Genomic DNA, 22,281 nt, shown 5'->3' on the forward strand with positions numbered 1-22,281 from the left:
CTTGTCCCTTTCCTTTTCTTTGTTCTTATTAGTGCTAAATAACAAAACCTGCTCTCAGGTCAAGCACTGTGGGACATTGGCTTCTGTGGTCGTTTGAGTAGGAACAGTCCCCATAGACTCATGTCTTTGAATGCTTGGCCTATAGGGAATGGCACTATTAGGAGGTGTGGCCAGGTTGGAGGAAGTCTGCCTGCATGCCTCCGTGTCCCATCATGATGATAATGGACTAAACCTCTGATACTGTACGCCAGCCCCAATTAAATGTTCTTCGTTACAAGAGTTGCTGTGAAGCTGGGCAGTGGTGGCTCATACCTTAATCCTAGCACTCGAGAGGCAGAGGCAGGCGGATCTCTGTGAGTTTGAGGCCAGCCTGGTCTATAAGAGCTAGTTCCAGGACAGGCTCCAAAGCTGCAGAGAAACCTTGTCTTGAAAAACCAAAAAATAAAAAAAAAAAAAGAAAGAAAAAAAAGTTGCTGTGGTCATGGTGTCTCTCCACAGAAATGAAACCTTAACTAAGGAGCTTCCTTGAGGTGAAAATAAAAGGAATGGTGGGGAGGCTGAAGAAAGGAATTTCTTGTTGGTAGAGACTGCTCAGTTTGTTTCCCGGCTGCCCAGACCTGAAATAATTACACAGAAACTATATTAATTACAACACTGCTTGGCCAATTAGCTCATGCATATTTCTAGCTAACTCTTACATCTTAAATTAATCCATTTCTATTAATCTGTGTATCACCATGAGGGTGTGGCATACTGGTAAGGTTCTGGCTGGCCCTTATGTCTTTCTCCTTTAGCAACTATATGGCGTACTTTGACTTCACATACTTTCTTTCTATATCTCTGTTCAGATTTCCCACCTGGCTTTACTCTGCTAAGCTATTGACCGAAGCAGCTTCTTTCTTAACCAATGGTAATAAAACATATTCATAACATTCAGAGGGAAATCCCACATTATCTCCCCTTTTCTGTCTAAATAAAAAGGAAAGTTTTTAACTTTAACATAGTAAAATTAAATATAACAAAACAGGTATCAAACAAGAATTACAGTTACAGTATTTATACCTACTTTATCTTTTATCATAACTAAGGAAAACTTTGATTATAACTATCTATTCTTCAACTCCATCAAAGACCCCAGAAGGATATAATATTACCTAAGTAAACAGGAAGTACATTGTAAGCAACTTCCAAAACTCTAGAATTGACAGAGACATCTTATTGCCTGGACAGTCACTCAAAGTCCTTCTGTAACATTGGGGCATCCATCTTTAGCCTACAGGCCCATAGGATCTGATAGACTTTTCCATGAAGCAGGAGATTTGAAAGACTGTTGCCTCTATTGACAGTTTGTCAGTCACTTTCTTCTGTATCATGTAGAATGTCTGGCAGACTCTTTTATGAAATAAGAACCCTGAAGGACCGTCTCACCTTTAGGCAAGATCAGCAGTCATTTCTCTGTGGGTCCTACATGTCCATTTTAAACAGCATAACATCAAACAGTCCAGGCAGGAGCAGTTTCTTGCCCAAATGGCTCACAACCTCCATAAGGAGCCTCTTTGATGCCCATCATCCTCTTGAAGTAGATTGGTGCTGCCAGGAGCAGATGTGTCTCATTGTCATGAAAAGTCCTAAGTTCTTAAATAAAACATTTTAAATGTCATATTCTGAAGGTCTTTGAAAGGTTTGAATAATTCTTATCCATCTGAAAAATATCTCTGTACATCTAGAAAACCTAACTAACATGACTACATTATAGTTGAATATTGACCTATATTTCTTAGTTATGAATTACATTTCAAATGAGCTGCACAAACACAATGCCTCTATTAAGAGCAGAAATATACATATAACAAAATTGGCCTTAAATTTGTATCAATAAATCAAGATCCATACCAATGAAAAGTATTCATCTCTCTAGCAGTTCCTGGTCTAATGTCAGGGGCTGGGAGGGTGAACAAACATCCTCTCAATAGGCTCTTTTGTGGTCACATTCAAGAAGGTCATATCTATGCTAAGCAGCCTAAAGCTGCTTACTTTGAGTTTCCCAACCATAGCTTCTTCTTCTTCTTCTTCTTCTTCTTTTTTTTTTTTTTTTTTTTTTTTTTTTTTTTTTTTTTTTTTTTTTTTTTGGTTTTTCGAGACAGGGTTTCTCTGTAGTTTCTAGAGCCTGTCCTGGAACTAGCTCTTGTAGACCAGGCTGGCCTCAAACTCAGAGATCCGCCTGCCACTGCCTCCTGAGTGCTGGGATTAAAGGCGTGCGTCACCACCGCCCGGCTAGCTTCTTCTTTTTGATTTCCAACAGGATAGCCCGGGGTGGCCTAGAACTCACTATGTAGCCAAGGATAACCTTGAACTTTTGATCTTTCTTTCTTTCTTCCTTTCCTTCTTCTTTGTAAAGATTTATTTATTTATTATGTATATAGTGTTCTGCCTGCATGTATGCCCACCAGAAGAGGGCATCAGATCTCATTATAGATGGTTGTGAGCCACCATGTGGTTGGTGGGAATTGAACTCAGGATCTCAGAGACAGCACTCTTAACTTCTGAGCCATCTCTCCAGTCCCAGTGGTCCTCTTTCTTCCACTTCACAAGAGTTGTGGTTACAGACATACCTTACCACCAACAGTTTATGGTGGGCTTAGGTCGAACCCATGGCTTCATGAATGCTAGGCAAACACTATACTGATTGAGCTATATCATCCTCTTCCCCCTTTTTCTGAGACAGGTTCTCAGTATAGTACCTGGGATGGCTTGAAACTCAGAGATCCACCTGCCTCTGCCTATCAAGTTCTGGGACTAAAACTGTATGCCACCATACCTGACCCTTCCTTTCTCTTCCTTTCCCTTTCCCTTCTCTTTTCTTCCCCCTCCCCTCTCCTCTTCTCCTTTCCCCATCCCCTTCTCTCCCTTCCCCATATGTGTATAAGTATTTTGCTTGCATGTATGTCTGCATACCACATGTGTGCCTTGTGTCCATCAACGCCAGGAAATGACATCAGATCCCCTGGAACTGAAGTTAGACTGTGGTTAGTTTTCATGTGGTTGCTGGGAATTGAACCCTGGTGCTCTGGAAGAGCAATCAGTGCTTTTAACTGTTGAACCATGTTTCTAGCCTTGGCTCTTTGTCTTTCTGAAACAAATTGTATTCTATAGCCCAGGCATATCTGTAACTCGTGACGTAGCCAGTATGGACTGGCCTTGAACTTGCAGTCCTCCTGCTTTAGTTTCTCACGTGCTGAGATTACAGCATGAATCACTATGCCTGGCTTCCACTCACACTAACTTCCTGTTTAGCTGAGCATGAAGGTGTGTATCTCTAATCTCAGCGTTTGGGAGGTGAAGGCAGAAGGGTCAGGAGTTCAAGGCCAGCCTGGGTTATATTATTACACTAGCATTGGAGGTTAATTAAATGGGACAATTATTTCATTCTCATCAAGGAACTGAAATCTCTAGCCTGGGTGGAGATCCCACATTCCAACTGGGAGGGAGATAGGACCACCTCTCGGGGAGATGGGTTCACCTGGTAGCATGCTAAAGGAATGGGAGGAGTATTTATCCCTTTTATAAGATGATACATTTTTCCTTCCCAGAATTCCTGACCTCTGTGCAGTTGCTATAGCACCGGCATGAGACTCTGTTGGGAATGCAGAAAAATATAACTTTTTCTTAAAACAAACAAATAAACCCCCCCCCCTCATTTTTTCTTCTTCCAAAGCCTGGGCATGCTTTGCTATCCCAGACATTCTGGGCTTTCTTGTTCTTTTTCTAAGTTATTTATCCCACCTTTCCACTGTGTGGCTGCTTACTGTGGCGTGGCTTTCCCCCTCCTTTCCTCCATCTGCCTTCCCTCAGAAGCTGGAGGGTTGATTTGCCTGAGTCCATTCTCACCATGAGATAAAGGCCACCGAGAGGAGACCCCAATTTTCCCAGGAACAATATAAGACCCTGTGTCAAAAGAGCAAAGTCAAGCCAACCCCATACGCCTCCCCCACATTTGTATTGGTTACTTGAATTCCCATGTGTTTCTGCATTAAATAAGTTGAGCTCATCTGTAGTAGAGTTCTACTTCCATACCCATCCAACCAGTAAAAATACAATGTACTTGTTTTATTCCCCCACACCTTCCGACGAGAAGAAAGCCCTCTAGTGTGCTTGGATTCCAAAGTGATCCGAAATACCAAGCTTTAGCCAATATCTACAAACGACATGGAGACACCTTCTGCATGGGACAGCCCCTGTTTCCTTCCCCCATCCCTTCTTCATGGGACAGCCCCTGTCTTCTCCCTCCATCCCTTCTGCAAATATGCTACCTGGTGCTTTTTCACTTGCTATTTCACAAGGTGTCAGAGGTGGTTTTGTCTGTTCTGGCTTCTAACCATCAAGACCAAGTTGAAAAGACTGACTGGTATCCATACATGAAGAGTCTCAGAGAGAGCATCAGGTTGGTGCAGCTGAGACCAAGAGGATGGGAGGGAGGCAGAAGCTGGACCCTCAGGATTGTTGGCACTGCTGACATAAAAACACAGCTGTCACCCTGAAGGGAATAAGAGATGGCTTATTCTGGAGTGGAATATGAATGACCGTGCCCTGGGGACAGGGAATCAGGTTGCCCCAGATACCATGCTCCAGCGTAACAGTTTCATGAAGTTTTTATAGTAACAGAACATAGTCATAAATCAAGGTGTTTAAGAATATATTAGTGGAAACATCAGGCAGGAGTGTTGCTGCCAAGTCGGGGGAGAAGTCTGCTCTAGGTCTCAGGTGCTTCTGATGTCATTCTCGGCCTCTGTGTTGGTGGAGGCTAAGGTTCTGTTCAGATGTTCCAAGAGATTTACGTAATGCCACAGAGATGCTAGGTCAAACACAGAAGTGAGCAATGAATGACTATTAAGGGGACTAAAGATAGCTTGAGATAATGTGGCTCCGGAGGACAACACCCCAGTTCTCCACGATCACGACGGTTCTGGTCAGTCAATCAGCCTTGCAGCATCTTTAACACAGGTGGAGCTTTGCTCTTTGAATTCCTGTTTCTGGAACAGGCAGAGAGAGCGAGACGAAGCAATTCTTTGGTAGGAGACACAGAGTTTGAATTCAGAAATTTTTATTGATCACTAAGTATATTACTGGAACCTGTCACACAGATAATGAATAAAGTGGAATTAAATTAAAGAATCGAAGAGGGGCAGTGGGCAGGGAATAGAGCAATCATTGGAGCCAACTTTCTTGTTTTGTTCCGAGATGGTTTCTTGCTTATGTAGTCGAGTCTGGCCTGGCACGCCATCAGCCTGCTTCAGCGTCCTGAGTACGGGGGTTACAGGTGTGTCACCAGACCTGGTTGGACTATAGCTTTGTTAATGTTGGAGGGGCTGTCCTCTGTCTGGGCTAGTGGAAACTGGGGTGGCATGTGTACCACCTCCCATCTAAGTCCCTTTTCTTTTCTTTGAGACAGGATCTCATGCAGCCAAGCTGGCCTCAAAATCATCATGTGGCTGAGAATGACTTTGAACTCCTGATCCTCCTGCCTCCATGCCCTGCCTCCACCCTGAAATCCTGGGATTATATGCCAGCAGTGTTAATGGATGCATCTAGAATAACCGAAGAGATCATCTCCGTCTAGATTAGGTTAGCCTCTGGTTATGTCTGTGAGAGATGACATACTTAGGTTATCTGAGGTGAGGCCCATCCTGAATGTCCATCGCCATACTGTGGACTGAGGTCCTGGACTGCATACAAAGGAGGAAGAAAGCTGAGTGCCAGCGTTCATGGCTCTACACAAACTGACTGCAGATGAAATGCCGCCTGCCTCCAGATCCCGCCACCACGCCTTCCCTCCCACGCCCTTAAGCTGCAGAAAAAAGGCTTCCTTTGTTAAGTTGCTTGCTCCAGGCATTTGGTCACGGCTGTGAGGAAAGTGACTAATACTGCGTTCATGTCCCCATGCCAGGCCTGCTGGGTTACAGCCAGTGTCTTTTAAACACCAAACTTTTCAAATGATGATTATGTATGTCTCTGTACCTCGTGCACGTAGGAGTCCAGAGTGGCTAGAAGGGGGCATCAGATCTAGGGAACAAAATCTGGGTCTTCTGCAATCCTCAGTAAGCGCTCTTAGTCACTGACCCATCTCTTTAGCCACGGGAACAGTATCTTTTGACGTCACTGAGCTTCCGTCAGTAACCGAAGCAACAACCTAACCAGATGATGGGGTTCCGGAGTCAGTGCTGACTATTCTCAAGGATTTCTGGTCACTTGTGGCTCAGGAAAAGGCACAAGGCGGGAATATGTGACTATAGCAATACAGATAAACACTAATAACATGGGAAGAGAGAAGGAAGGAACAGACAGTGAGCTTCCTTATGGAGGAGGCTTGGCCTGTGGCCATCTGTACGAACAGTTGGTCTGTATCCAGAGGCCTGATTTTATGGATAGCCTGATGGGAAAAGGGAAATCAGTGACTGCTGGGTCGGCTGTTGCCATGGAGACAACAGATGTGGAAGGAAATATATCTAACAGAGTTCACCAGGAGTCAGAACTTCTAGTAGTTTCCATATGGCAGCCCATAGTCCACTAAGTCCTCCTGGAAACCAAGATGCCCTTAGTAAAATATAGGCCATCTGCCCTCAGCTGTCCCTAGAGGCTGCTCGCTGGGTTCATGTAAGGTTTGGCCACATGGGAGCCAATACAGGCTGGAAAAGAGCCAAGGCTGCCATAGGACCTAAAAAGTGTGCTGTCCACATGGATATGCGAGGTCTGCTCTCTGCTGCGCCATGGCAGATGGATGCCATGATGGAGCAAATGCAGAAATAGACCTTTCCCTGTGTGCGGAGTTGACAGATAGGCTACATAGAGTTTATTCTGGTTGGGTTGTTCTTCCTAGTTATTTTTAACTGTCAACTTGAAACAACCCTGAGTCACCTGAAACTGTGCCTCAGTTGAGGAACTTACCAGGTGAGAAGAGGAGACTTGCCTGTGGGCATGTCCCTAGCGGGGATTATCTTGATGGGGAATTGATGGAGAAGGGTCCGGTCCACTGTGGGCAGCACCATTCCCTGGGCAGGTTGTTCTGGGATGTATGAGAAAGTTAGCTAAGCACAAGTCTGCAAACAAGCCAGGAAGCCGTGTTCCTCTATGGCTCTGTTTCAAGTTCTTGTTTAAGTTCCTGACCTGCCTCGTAGGCCAAAGAAAACTTGTCTCCACGTCGCTTTGGATCAGAGTGTCAGAGCACAGCAACAGAAAGGGAACTAGAACAGGAACTGGTACCGGAAATTGGGCTGCTGTTGTGACGGGCTTGATCATACGGCTTTTGACACATTTGGACTCTCTTGTTGGAGAAATGCAGATGATTTTGGAACTTGGGTTAGAAAAACCATTGAGTGTTCGGGCCTTAAAGAACCCTTGCTGTGGGAGCTTGGCAGATAGGAATGCTGAGAGAGGGTTAACTGTGGAGGCCTGGCTTGTGAAGCTTGGGGGTGGGGCAAGGACTCTACTGGAGCTTGGCTAGGGGGCATTTGTATGATATTTTGGCTAATAATCTATGTGAGCTAATCAGCTGGACTGAAAGATCAGCTGTTATGAATAAGAGGCTAGCCCCATTGGCAGGATAGGAAAATATTTCCTCGGAGTCAGCACATAGAGCTGGCCCAAAGGGTTTGGGCAGTACTTCAAGCTTACAGCAGCACTTGGCTCATGGTATGTAATCCACCAGGGTGGCACTGGTTTCGAAGGCATGAGGCGGTCATGAGGCTTGTCACTGTGTGGAAGGTTGGAGTCTCTGTGGTGAGGTCAAGAGACGTGTTTGGTGAAGATACAGTTTTGGCTGCAATAGAGACCTAAAGACCCCAGGGTGGTCATCTAAGGACAGGGGCAGGGGTGACATAGTCGGCAGAGGTCTGTAAGACAAGCTGCTTGTGCTTTTGATAGGAACGCTGGAGAAATGGAGGCGCCCAAGCCTTTTGGAGCCACAAGATTACAAGTGAGTCCCAGATGTCAGACCCTGAGCCACATGTATTGGATTTCATTGCTGGATTTTGCTTGGCTTTGCCTTGTTAATTTTTGTGCCCTAAAAAGTTATTTCTTTTTGCACTAAGAAGTATCTAACTTGGTTTTGATTTTCAGGAGCCCACAGCTAAGAGATGCTGGATTTCTAAGGAGGCCATGGGACTTCTTAAGCGTTGAAGTTGTAAAAGACTTTTATACTGCTACGTTGCATAGTGTTTTATTTTTATTGGCAGGGTCTCTCTATGTAGCCCCGACTGTCCCAGAACTTAGGTTGACTTATAATTCACAGAGATTCACCTGTCTCTGCCTCTCAAGGGCTGAGATTAAGGCCTTCATCACCAGGCCTGGCTGTATTATATTTTATACTATGATATTAACATGAGATCTTTGAGATAAGAAAAGGAAACTGAGAGGAGAAAAGATGGTGGCAGCTGTCATCACTCTTCAGGCCTCGGGGTCACTCCACAAAGCCTGAGAGACCCATGGAGGCTTTGAGGGGAGATACGGTGGCAGAGGAGGAGTGTGCGGAGCGTGCAGTGTCTCCTGACCAACTGAAAAAGTCATGTCTTATGGCAAGATGCTTTCTAAAGGTGGCTTCATAGGATTGGGGAAAAAAGATGGCAGAACAAAGCAACTTGAGCAGCAGAGAAAAGCGTAGCTGGAGACAAGGTGGCAGCAATAGGTAGGGGAGCATGGATAAGAGAGTGTGTCACCATCAAGTAGAGCTGGCCCTCTAGGCGCTGGGAGGCTCGGGCTACCGTCAGGCCAGTCTTGCCCCATTGCCACTGCTTGGCCAGTGCCACTGCTCGGCTGGTCTGGCAGTGCCAGTGCCCACTGGTCTGCCCCACGGCACGGAGCCACCACTGCTGCCCCTGCTCATGATGGTCGCCCTGCGAACACAGTGGTTGTGCCTGAGGTACTGGCAGGGCGTCCAGCACCAAGGGCAGAGTGGCGTATGGCATCCTTGAGCTCACCCAGCCCTGTCCTGGGACACGCTGCTGCCCGGCTCTGAGCAACAACGAGATATCTGAGATAAAGAATGGTTCATTTTCTGGACTAAATCTCCTTAAAAGACTTGCGTGGTCCATGCTGTAGCATTATTAATAAAAACCCAGAGACAGAAATTGGGGTTCAACCTGAAGATCAGAAAAGCAAAACAGCCAGCTACTGGCTCTTACCTCTACCTCAGTCTGAAATGGCAATCCTGCCTCCAGCAGTCTCAGAATGAGACTGACAGAGCTGTCTCCTCTCATTTTATATTCCTCTCTAGGGCTGGGATTAAAGGTGTGCACCATTGGGATTAAAGGCATACACCGCCTAGTTTCTATGGCAACTAGTGTGGCTACTGGGATTAAAAGCGTGTGTTACCACTGCCTGGCCTGAAGGCGGGTCATTGCAACTGTTTTACTCTCTGAACCTCAGGCAAGCTTTATTTATTAAAATACAGATGAACTCTCACCGCACCATGCTGCTGGTTGCCAGAGGCCATGCTGATGCCCGTGATCTGTGCTGCTGCTGGATACCATGTTGATGTCTGCGGGTCTGTGATCCATGCTGCCACTAGAGGGCACTGTGATGTCTGTGATCTGCTCTGCCACCACAGACCAGCTTGATGTCCATGACCCCAGCTATCACCATAACCATCTTGAAGTCCACAGTCAGTGCTGCTGCCACCAGAAACAATGTGGAGGCTCCGTGCTCCATGCTGCCACTTGACTGCTTTGGGCGATGAAGCTTCTTTTATAGTGCTGCCTATGACTGCAGACTCATAGCTGAGAATGACAGACACTGAAGGCTTCGGTACCCACCCCCCATCCCCCATGCACGAAGAAACCGACCACTCGGGAAGCTACCACAGAGAGTCCTTAGAAACCACGACAAAGATGCTAAGTGTAGTTCTTCACAGTTGATGACTTCTTGTGGAGGTGGGGTGGGGGAAGGACCAAATCCTTAAGGGGCTGACCACTGAGAGTTTGACTGTACTCTGTGAGTATATGGGCAACACAAATTAAACTTGGTGGGTTTTTTTTTCTTTTGTATTTTTGGGGAGGAGGGCGTGTAAATGTGGGAGGATGGACCTGGGAGGAATAGGGAGTGAGTGTGATTGGGGTACAGTATATAAAATTCCCAAATAATATTATGTTGGGGGAAGAAGGAAAATAAAAGCTACGGCATAAAGTGACACATTTGCCTGTCAAATTCGGCAAGGAGCGGAGTATCCTGGCTAGTTTTGTCAATTCTACACGCCTAGAGCAGTGGTACTCAGCCTTCCTAATGCTCAATCCTTTAATATACAGTTCCTCATGTTGTGGTGCCCTCAACCATGACATTATTTTTGTTACTACTTTAAAACTGTAATTTTGCTACTGTTATGAATTATAATGTAAATATGTGCTTTCTGATGGTCTTAGGCAACCCCTGTGAGGAGGTCATTTGACCTCAAAGGGGTCATGACCTATCATAGGTTGAGAACCACGGGCCAAGTATCTTCTGAGAAAGGAGTCTTAGTGGAGAGACTTCCCAGACCAGATTGGCCTGTGGGTATGTTTGTGGGGATTGTTTTGTTTGAGGAGGGGCATGCCTTGTGAGCCTATCCTACTGGAGGGCAGAGAGTTGACCTGTGCTATATAGTGAGTTCCAGGCCAGCCTAGGCTACAGAAAGAGTCCTTGTTTCAACAAACAAACAAACAAACTCTGGAGGATCTGTTTTCAGATCCTGATGTCAAGAACTGGAATGAAATCAGTGGATCCCAGAGACTCAGGAATGGATTTTAATGGGTCCTAGGCTGCAAGGCCTAAATCCTCCCAATGTAAGAGCCGAGGCTCTCATATCCCCAGCTGCTCAGAGGGTAATAGGTCTTCAACCTCTAGGTTTTCTATAGCCCTCGGCTTCACTTGACCAGAGCCACCATGCCTTTCTTCTTTTAATATATATATTATAATGCATATTATATAGTTATTTTTTATGTATATGGATATGTATGTATACACACATATGTACTGGTATTTAGGCCTTTGCTCACTTAAAAAATAGAAGGAAATTAAGGAGTTGGGAAGATGGCACTGTGGTTAAGAGCACTTGTTGCTCTCACAGAAGATCTGGGTTTCACCACCTGAATCCATCTTTCTAAAGCCCAGTCTATTCCCCAAGTAGTAAGAACACACTTATTTTGGAGGTAAATTTGCAATGATTCTCACACTATGTTCTAAAGAACCCTTTATGGCTGTCCTTTGCTGAAAATATTTAATTTTCATTGAGTTCTTAACATAGTCTTCTAACAGTGTAAAAGCCATTGGAACCAAGCCAGGCATGGCGGTGAATGCCTGTAATCCCAGTGTTCAAGGCTGGAGCAGGAAGATAATGAGATCAAGGTCAACCTGGCCTAGGTAGGGAAACCCTGCCTCAAAAAAAAAAACTAAATAAAATAAAAAAGAAAAGAAAACAAAAAGTAAAAAGCACCAAAACTAATGATAAAAATTACTACAAACAAAATAAAGAAATATAAACGTATTATATTTCCTGAAGTTGATACATCTTAACAATGTATATTATCTTAGGTGAGCTCATATTTCTGTACAGACCCTAGAAGAAAGTTCTGCTTTTTTCTTATGCACACATTTTAATGAAAGTTCTGAGACCTACTAAACTAATTTTAATCTTTATTTTGGGAGGCTATTGATGTAGCTCAGTGGTAGAATACTTGCCTAGCATATGCAAGGGCCTGGACTCTGCATGCACACTTCAAAAAGAAAAGGGGTTTTCAATAATCATGAGTGACATGGCACATATTGAAAAGGTACAAGAGATTTTTTTGTGTGTTTACACTTGTGCTCATATGTGCTCTTCCTGTAGCCACTGCTGCATATGCTGAACACGATTGAAATAATGCAGGTCAAATAATACAGGCTAATTCCAACATAAGCCAATTCTTTATTATACAGGAACGAAAAGTCCAAGCTCAGCTATGTAGCATGGGAACCACAGAGACAGAGAAAGAAAGAGACCCAAAAGGTCATGCCCTAACCTGGTCCCACCTCTTAAAGTTCATGACTGACAGAGATTCCCCATCAGAACACTAGCCATAATTCTCTTTTAGTTGTTAAAGCGCTTATCTAGAAACACACAGCTCAGCACCACATAAACCAGACACAGTGCTGCATGCCTATAATCCCAGCACCTGGAAGATGGAGGCACGATTATCTTCAACTACATAGCAACTTTGAGGCTACCCTGGACCACATACGATCCTGTCTCAAAAAAATATTGTCTTTATGAGCAAGTCTTAAACATATATTTTCATTCACAATATACTGCCTTGCACTGATTTTTTTTCTTTTAATTTGAGACAGGATCTCACTAAATAGCCCAGGCTCGCATTAAACTCTAGATCTTCCCAATTCATTCTACTAAGTGCTGAGATTATTGGTATATGCCAGATAATAGATATATGCTTCACACTTTGAAGAGGAGGATCCAAAGCTGTGTGTTTGCATCATGGGCTGGGGGACAGTAGTTTGTAAGGTACTACAAGAAAGAACTGTGTACAGAAAACCAGATTCAGGCTGTTCAAAAGCAAAGCTGCAGAGGAAGAAAGAACCCAGGAACTTCAGAGTAAAAGGAACTAACCCTGTCTCTCTTTAAGCAGCAACAACTGAAGAGAAGTTGTCTCACAAAGGTAGTATCTTTCAGCTTTGGAACAGAGAGCTCATCAGTGATGTATCCCTGGATGCTTAGTTAAGACTTCTGACTGAGCCGGGCGGTGGTGGCGCACGCCTTTAATCCCAGCACTCGGGAGGCAGAGGCAGGCGGATCTCTGTGAGTTCGAGACCAGCCTGGTCTACAAGAGCTAGTTCCAGGACAGGCTCCAAAGCCACAGAGAAACCCTGTCTCGAAAAACCAAAAAAAAAAAAAAAAAAAAAAAAAAAAGACTTCTGACTGGATTAAGGAACCATGGCAACCCTCTGGAAGTGTGACCAAAGCCAATGAAGGCCCTATTGGTCTAATAAGAACCTATGATTAGGTCAAGCAAGTAAGCAAACAAACAAAAACCTGCCTTAGAAGGCCTCTATTTTTTAGGTTATCACCATCTGATGTGGTATTCCCCTCTATATGTGGTGGAGACCATTGGTTAATAAAGGAACTGTCTTGGACCTACACAGGGCAGAATAGAGGTAGGTGAGGACAACAAAACTTAATGCTGGGAGAAAGAAGGTAGAGTCGGAGAGATGCCATGTAGTTACCACCAGGAACAGACAAGCTGGAACCTTGCCGGTAAGCCACAGCCACATGGTGATATACAGGTTAATAGAGATGTGTAACATAAGGGCTTGCTTGTTGGGGTTTCTGTCCTTCCTGGTTCCCTCAGCTGTTTAGCCCCAAAGAAAATCACACAGAGGTCTCCATAAGTTATAAAATGATTGGCCCATTAGCCCAGGCTCCTTATTAGCTCTTATAATGTATATTAGCCCATTATTCTAGTATATGTTAGCCACATGGCTTGGTACAATTTTTCAGTGGGGCAGGTCACATCTCCCTTCTTCTGTGTCTGGGCAGGACTGGGGAGGAATGGGATTCTTCCTTCCCAGAATTCTCCTGTTCTCTTTGACCCACCTCTACTTCCTGTCTGGTTGTCCCACCTATACTTCCTGCCTGGCTACTGACCAATCAGTGTTTATTTAAAACATAAATGACAGAATACAGAATTGTCCCACACCAGAGATGGGTTAAATTAGGATGTAAGAGGTAGCCAATAAGAAGCTAGAGCTAATGGGCCAAACAGAGATTTAATAATACAGTTTCTGTGTGGTTATTTCAGGGCTGAGCAGCTGGGAACAAACAAGTGGCCTCCTACAACATATTGGTGCCCAATGTGGGGCTGTCTAAATCCATGTAAAACCTGAGAAAGCTTAAAAAGTAATTCTAGAGACAAAAGAACAGAGTTAAGCGTGACTTCTTGGTAGCCAGCATTCTGCTGGCTGCTGGCAGTGTGCTGCAGATCCTTTAAGAGAGGTCTTCCTGATTCAGCAGTGGCAAAACAAACAAACAAACAAACAAAAACAAAAAAAACCCAAAAAACAAACCCCCCAAAATGCACGGTTTCAAAACAGCAGTCTCCTGGTCTTCCAGCATGGTTCTGACTCAATGGGGTTTGGGAATAGAGTGCTACAACTTGCTTAATGGCAACATAGACCCACTGTGTGCCTGACTGTGAGCATGACTGGTGCTAAACAGACCTCTGCCCTGCCATGTTGAACTGTGTGGAGCCAAAAGGCAAAGCAACCTTAGTCTTAGTAAGGATGCTCATCTGTTTACCATTTTAAAAGTTCTCCAGACAGAAAAGGATTACAGATACACAATAGGACAGATTCAGATATAAAAGAACTCTAAATAAGACACAGTGTGTTTAAAAAATGTACATAAGCTTGGGAGAGAGAAGAAAAAGGGTAAAGAAACAGTAAGTGTAATATAAAAGAGTACAGTCAGTCATAGATTAAAAGAGTAAAAATAATAAAATAAATATTAAACTTGTAGAAAAGGTGGTAGAGTAAGAAAAATAAGCCACATAAAGATGGAATATACACAGAGAGTCTGGATTATGTATATTGTTGCATTTTTGAATTTTTTGACTGTGAAGGAGCTAAGTACAGAGAGATATTTCATTGTATGGGCTGCTAAGCTAAACCAGCATGCATATTTTAAAGGTATCTTGATTCCAGAATTTAGGTCTAAGGATTTGTTGCTTAGGAAAAGAGGTTCTTTTTTTGTTTCCACAGAGGATGAGAATCTGTGGAATCCTTCCAGACTAATGTGGTTTGATGAATCAAGACCCCCTGAAAGGTTGCCATAAATGCTCCCCAAAACTACTTTGCCCAACAAAAAGCAGGAAGCAATTTGGAGAGAACTATGCTCAAATTCTCAAATATTGTTTTTAAATGTTTGTTTACATTTAAAGGGGGATATGCTATAGAGGTGGATACTTTGCATTGGTATGGATCTTGCTTTATTGATACAAATTTAAGGTCAATTTTTTAGGACATACATATTTCTGTTCTTGATGAAGGTATTGTGTTTATGTAGCTCATTTGAAAATTTAATGCATAATTAAAAATATAGATTAATAGACTATCATCTAGAATAGTCAAGCTTGTAGTCATGTTAGTTAGGTTTTTCTAGATATGCAGAGATATATTTCAGATATATAGGTATTCTTCAACCACTTCAAAGAGCTACAGAATATGGCATTTAAAAGTTTTAATAACTTAGGACTTTTCATGACAATGAGACACATCTGATCCTGGCAGCACCAATCTACTTCAAGAGGATGATGGGCATCAAAGTGACTCCTTATAGAGTTTGCTAGCCATTTGGGCAAGAAACTGCTCTTGCCTGGACTGCTTGATGTTATGCTGTATGAACTGGACATGCACGACCCACAGAGAAATGACTGTTAAACTTGCCTAAAGGTGAGACAGTCCTTCAGGGTTCCTGCTTCATGAAAGTGTCTGCTAGATATTCTGCAGGATACAGAAGAAAGTGATTGACAAACTACCAATAGAGGCAGAACTGTCTTTGAAACTTTCTGCTTCATGGAAAAAGGCCAGATACTATGGGCTAAGAGGCTGAAGATTGATGCCCCAATGTTACAGAAGGACTTTGGGTGACTGTCCAGACAGCAAGATGTCTCTGTCAATTCTAGAGTTTTAGAAATTGCTTACAATGCATTTCCTGTTTACTTAGGTAATATTATAGTCTTCTGGGGTCTTTGGTGCAGTTGAAGAATAGATAGTTATAATTATAGTTTTCTTTAGTTATGATAAAAAGATAAAGTAGATATAAATATTGTAACTGTAATTCTTGTTTGATACCTGTTACATGTAATTTTACTATGTTAAAATTAAAACCTTCCTTTTTATTTAAACAGAAACGGGGAGGTGATATGGGATTCCCCTCTGTGTTCTGTGAATACTATTGGTTAATAAAGGAACTGTCTTGGGCCTGCACAGGGCAGAATAGAGGTTGGTGGGGAAAACTAAACTGTATGCTGAGAGAAAGAAGGCAGAGTCAGAGAGATGCTATGTAGCCACCACCAGAACAGACAAAATGGAACTTTGTTGGTAAGCCACAACCATGTTGCAATATACAGATTGAGATGGGTTAAATTAGGATATAAGAGGTAGCCAATAAGAAGCTAGAGCTAATGGGCCAAGCAGTGATTTAATATAGTTTCTGTGTGATTATTTTAGGGCTGAGCAGCCAGGAACAAACAAGCGGCTTCCTACAACAAGCATCCAAGAAGAAATTCAGAAATGAGCCACAATAAGGAATTGGAAGGCAGCAATGCCTAGTACCATACCACTAATGCCACACCATACACAGGATCAGGTATGGCTCATGGGTGAGGGCACCTATGAGCTCTTGCAGAGGACCTGATGGAGGAGAGTTATCTGTCTATGTTTCTTTCATTGGTTAATTAATAAAGAAAACTGCCTTGGCCCTTTAAGAGACAGAAAATTAGGTAGGTGGAGTAGACAGAACAGAATTCTGGGAACAAGGAAGTAGAGTTGGGGAGACGCTTCAGGCAGTCGCTATAGGGAGTCTCCATGCTGCTCCTCTCCGAGATGGACGCAGGTTAAGATCTCTCCTGGTAAGCCACACCTCGTGGTGCTACCCAGATTACTAAATATGGGTTAAAGGAAGATGTGAGAATTAACCAATAAGAGGCTGAAACTATGGGCCAGGCAGTGTTTTAAAAGAATACAGTTTCCGTGTAATTATTTTGGGTGTAAAGTTAGCCGGCGGCCGGGTGGCGGGACGCAGCCCCGCCGCTTCACACTACAAGGACCTAAGTTTAATTCCCAGCACCCAAGTCAGTCACAACTGCCTATAACTCCAGCTCCAGGGGAGTCTGACACTTCCGGCCTCTGAAGGCACCTACATTTATGTACACATAAACAATACATATAATAATGATAATAAATCTAAAAAATAGGCAAACTGTTCTTAATATGAATTGTTCCCAGTAGAGATCTGGTTATCCCTCTGAATTAGAAACCTACAGAACCCTGTATGAAGTGATAGTTATGTAGCTTCACATGTAGGGGACAATTGTCATCCTTTCCCTTTCCAGGAGTCGAGGCCACTACTGTCCATTGGAGAAAAACTAGGGAAAAGAAATCTTTCCCTTGGGAAGTGAGGAGAGGGAAAGGAAGGCCAGGAATATAGGAGTTAGTATGTTTCCCAAAAATAGAGTGGAGACGGTTTCATCCCTAAGAGCAATAGAATTGTGTTTTTGATGAAGACCTTTAGTAATGATTGGTATTTGGTAACAGGATTGCAGGTTGCTTTGTGGAGGTTAATATTTAATTTTAATTTTCCTTGCCAATGACTCTCAAACAGAATGTGGATCTGTGTGTTCCCAAGGGCATTGTGCCGGGTCATCTCTTTACTTAAGCTATTTTGAGGAAAAGTTGGAATCCTCTCTCTCTTCTCTCTCTCTCTCTCTCTCTCTCTCTCTCTCTCTCTCTCTCTCTCTCTCTCTCCCTCCCTCCCTCTCTCTCTCTCCTTTCCTTTTTTTGACATAGGTTCTCTCTGCATAGCTCTGGCTGTACTGGAACTCACTATGTATACCAACTGGGCCTCAATCTCACAGAGAAACTGATGCCTCTGCTTCCTGAGTGCTAGAATTAAAGGCATGAGCCACTACACTTGGCCCTTCCTTTTTCCCTTCCTCCCTTCCCTCCCTCCCTTTCTTCATTTCTGAGACAGGATTTTCTATGTAGCCCTACCCCTCCTAGAACTCAGTGTGTAGACCAGGCTGACATCAAGTCACAGAGATCCCCCTGCTTCTGCCTCCTGAATGCTGGGATTAAAATTGTATACTACCACACTTGTTCTGTTTTGTTTCTTTTTTCTTTTTTTTTGTTTTTGTTTTTGAGACAGGGTTTGTCTGTAGTTATAGAGCCTGTCCTGAAACTAGATCTTGTAGGTCAGGTTGGCCTCAAACTCACAGAGATCCACTTGCCTCTGCCTCCTGAGTGCTGGGATTAAAGGCGTGTGCCACCACTTCCCGGCTCTGTTTTGTTTCTTTGCATGGAGAATTTGGGTTGGATTTTACAATCCTTTCATTTTATTATAATAATATGTCTTAAATGTTCTATTTATATGTGCCTGTGTCCATGCAGGTATCTAGAGCTGTGGTCCTGCAGAGGCCAGAGAGAGTATTGGATCCCTTGGAGCTGGAGTTACAGGGGATTTGCAGGACATGAGTGCTGGGATCCAAACCCTAGTTCCTGTGATAATCAGCAGGCATTGTACCTGTTGAGCTATCTCTCCAGCCCTATAGCACTGATTTTAATACACATTTTTTCCAGTATGGAGACCCTTCTGAATTCAGTGGTTTAGAATTAGAAGATTTGGGGTCCACTGGGTGGCTTGGTGGGTAGAGGTCCTGCTGCCAAATCTGGTGACTTGGGTTTGATCCTGGGGAAGGGGAGAAATGACTCCCATGGTTGTCCTCTGGTCTCCACATGTCCCAAATCAAAACAAACACAGAAACCAAATGATTCATGGTGGCAAGGCCCTTCCCTTCCCCCCTCCAGTATTTCTCTATCTCTTGAACTCTCCAGATGATATGTTTTTCTTCTAAATCCAGACTTTCCTTGTGCACACACCCTAGTGCACAGAGCAGTGGAGAACTTCCCAGCTATACTCGCTCAAATTTCTGAGCATTCTTTGCAGGCTCATGATCTTTATGTCCCCAATTCCCTTATACTTAAAAGTAAATATTTTCAGGATATTTTAGAATCATAGAAAGTTTCTATTTCCTCTTTTCCTTGCTTCCCACATCAGTGTGTGAGTGATCAGAAGTGACCCCAGGTGGTCTAAAGTGACCCTCGACTACTGTATGTGGAGTTTTTTTGGGGGGGATCTTTTTGTCAGGACCACTGATCAGCTTTGTCCCACCAGCTGCTCCCAAATAACCACAGAGAGACTTATTATTGATTATAAATGCTCGGCTGATAGCTTAGGCTTGTTACTAACTAGCTTTACAACTTTAATCCACCAGCTTTCTAACTATGTTCTACTACGTGGCTTGGTATCTTATTGCAGTATGGTGTGTTCATCTCCTGCTTCCTCAGAGACTTTTGGCAACTTTGTCTTCTTCCACCCTGAGCTTGCTTTTTGTTGACCAGTCCTGCCTAGCATTTTTCTACCTAACTATTAGCAGTCAACTCTTCATCAACCAATGAGAATAATGCATATTGACAGTGTACCAAAGGATTGTTCCACAGCAGACTACATCATTCCTCTACAATTCTCACAGCTTTGGGCAAACAAAGTTGAGAAGTTGAAGTTAAACTCAAAAAATCAGCAAAATAAAAAGATAATCAGTTGCCCGTCTGCTGGGATGTCTCCTGGAGGTATGGAGAGCCAGTGTTTCTCAGAGCAGGTGCCAAGGTTGAAGAAGGAGAAAAGGCAAGCAGTCTGTCATTTCCTACTTCTCATCAGCCAGGATTCACCCATTGTTCTTAAATTAATATTATTTATTTATTTGTTTACTTTGAAATTTTGTTTTTCTTAGACTGGGTCTCACTCTCTTGCCCAGGATGGTCTTGAACTTGTGGTCATCCTGCCACTGCCTCCTGAGTGCCAGCACACCTGGACATTCAATTATTAAAAAAAATTATGCTTTTGGGGCAGAAACCTTGTCCTTCTGAACAGGTTTTGGGGGTGAGTCTGACAGGTAGAAATTAGGAGCTGGAGCTATTGTGGGGTCTTCCCCAGGCACATCTGGAAACCACTGGGGGTTCATTTTCACCCTGAGGGAGGTCCATGAGTACCCAGGAAGGAGCAACCATGGTGGCTGGCAGGCTCCCTCATGGTCAAATAGCCAAGGGGCAGTTTACAGGTGGAAGGATCTACTTCTATTCATGGTGTGACCGTCATGTCCATCATGATGAGAATGGCATGCAGGATGCTCCCCAGTGTGGGAAAGCAGGTAGCCAGGACTCCTTGCCTCTCAGCAGAACAGGAAGCAGCACCAGGCTGTGACCTCCAAAACCAGCTCCCTCTAGGCAGGTCTCACATCTTAAAGGTGACCTCCAAAACCAGCTCCCTCCAGGCAGGTCTCACATCTTAAAAGTTCCACAGCAGTAAAACAATGCCCAGCTGAGGAGCAAATGTTCAGGCCTGTCGGGGAACATTTCACATCTCAACGGTAAAGAGATGTTTCCCTCCAGGCTTACTGTCTTCCTTACCACGTACCTGTGGGAGCAGCATTCAGGCCGTGACAGAGGCATGGGATTCTGGGCTTCTTCATGGCTTATGTGCCTGTTAACCAGCAAGTATGCAAGTTCATTTCAGACACAAGTCACGCTACTGTGTGCTTTGGTTTTGCAATACTGGGTCAGTACTTCACCGTTGCGGAATAGTCCTTTACGCTGTGTGAAGATGTGTCTCCGTGATTGGTTGAATAGTGAACCGAATGGCCAATAGCTAGGCAGGAAGTTTACGCGGGACTTCTGGGAAGAAGTAAAAGACAGAGTTGCCAGCTGGATGCGTGGGAAGCAGAATGCGCAGGAGGAAAGGCAAAACATAAATTAATATAAATGGGTTAATTTAAGTTATAAGAGCTAGTGGGACAAGACTAAGCTATAGGCCAAACTTTCATAAATAATAAGTTTCCATGCAGTTTTTTTGTGAGTTGGCAGCCCAAAGAAGAATCCACCTACCCTTCACACATTCTCAGTGAGTGCTCTGCCATGGAGCCACATCCCCAGCCCCAATCAGTCTAAAATATCCATGGTGGCCGAGAACTCTCTTGGTAATCTAGGCAGGCCTTGAACTTGAAATCCTGTTGCCTCAGTTTCCCCAGTAGCTGGATTACAGGCCTGTGTCACTAGGCTATTACTACATCATATCGACTGGCTCTCTTGATCCAGTGCCTTTAGCAGTAGGTGGAAGATTCTGCCAGGAACGTTGCAGGTGGGAAATCCCAGGTAAACCCTCATCTGAGGGCAAGAACCCACTTCTGACCCATGACTGAACAAGGCCCTGATCCACCGGACCTCGTCTCTGTCACTTCCCCTGTTCTCCAAGGATATCTGTGTTTGTGAGTAATACAGACACCTGGAGCAGCCATGGCCGCCTCTGCAGGCGAGCTTGGTGACTGTGGAATTCTAAGTGGTAGAAAAATCTAGAACTATAATGTCTGTCTTAGTTTGCGTTTCTGTTGCTGTGATAACTGTTCTGAGGCAAAGCAGCTTAGGGAAGGAAAGGGTTTATGTGGCCTCCACGCCCTCTCTCAGTCTCTCATGGAGGGAAGTTAGGGTGGGAGGTCGAGCGGGAACCTGGAGGCAGGGACCAAAGCAGAGACCACGGGAAGCGGTGCTGCCGACTGCCTTGCTTCACAGCTCACTTGGTTTTCTTTCTCGTGTAGCCCAGGGCCACGATGATGGCATCGCCCACAGTGTCCTGAGCCCTCTCACATCAATCATTATCCAGGAAAATATCTCTCAGACTTGTCCACAGGGCAGTTTGATGGAGATGGTTCCTCAGTCGAGAGTTTCCTTTCCCAGATATATCTAGGTTTGTGTCAAGCTGACAAAAAGCAATCAGCACTGTGTCTGTGGCAAAGAACAGAAGCAAGGGGAGCCCAGCAGCTGGAAAGATGAAGCAATAGTTCCCTCCAGGCAGGGTTTCTGATACTAAGGCCACCTCGTTAAATTTTCTTTCTCTTTTTGTCTTGCCTCAGAAGGAATAATGTTAAATATAAAACACTACGGCCCTGAATCAAGTCTCGCTGTGAGCCTGAGAGACTTGGGACCTTTCCCCATTCTCTGCTTCCCTTTCCTATTCTTTCCTGCACAAGACCAGAAAGCCCACACAGTCCCAGGAACGATATAACACGAGCCAGTCTTCACTGCTGGCTCTGTGTGTGTGGCCAAGTGACTGTGAGCCTGCTGTTTAGAAGCTGGTAGGGAATCTTGAAAGTGTCTGCTAAGCATACAACCTTGGAGGGTGATTTAGTCTGCTGTGGCATTTCAGGGCTCTTTCAGTGTGAAAAAAAATTCTGTTCTCCTTGGGGCTGTTATCCACCCTCCCTGTCCTTTTCTCCTCTCACAGGCGTGGGTCCTAAGCCTGCCCATTGCTCTCATTAACACCATTTGATTGATGACAGAGATTACCTACCTAGTCACAGTACCTGGACTCGAGAAAGCTACCCTTGAAGGGACAGACACCGCAGGGTCTCTGTGCTTTCTCAAATTTGACCTTGAAAGATCTGG

General features: G+C 44.2%; 2 long non-coding RNA genes across 2 annotated transcripts; both read right to left on the reverse strand.

The window, feature by feature from the left end:
* Positions 1 to 5,084: 5,084 nt before the first annotated feature.
* On the reverse strand, positions 5,085 to 20,383 carry LOC119807771. The gene is made up of 2 exons (XR_005284354.1): positions 20,261 to 20,383; positions 5,085 to 7,060 (listed from the first exon to the last, which is right to left on the reverse strand). It is a non-coding gene; the product is annotated as an uncharacterized LOC119807771 (long non-coding RNA).
* LOC119807770 lies at positions 16,070 to 17,505 on the reverse strand. The gene is made up of 2 exons (XR_005284353.1): positions 16,839 to 17,505; positions 16,070 to 16,422 (listed from the first exon to the last, which is right to left on the reverse strand). It is a non-coding gene; the product is annotated as an uncharacterized LOC119807770 (long non-coding RNA).
* Positions 20,384 to 22,281: the final 1,898 nt, after the last annotated feature.

This window comes from Arvicola amphibius, chromosome 2 (genome assembly GCF_903992535.2).
Source record: "Arvicola amphibius chromosome 2, mArvAmp1.2, whole genome shotgun sequence".
Classification (NCBI taxonomy): domain Eukaryota; kingdom Metazoa; phylum Chordata; class Mammalia; order Rodentia; family Cricetidae; genus Arvicola; species Arvicola amphibius.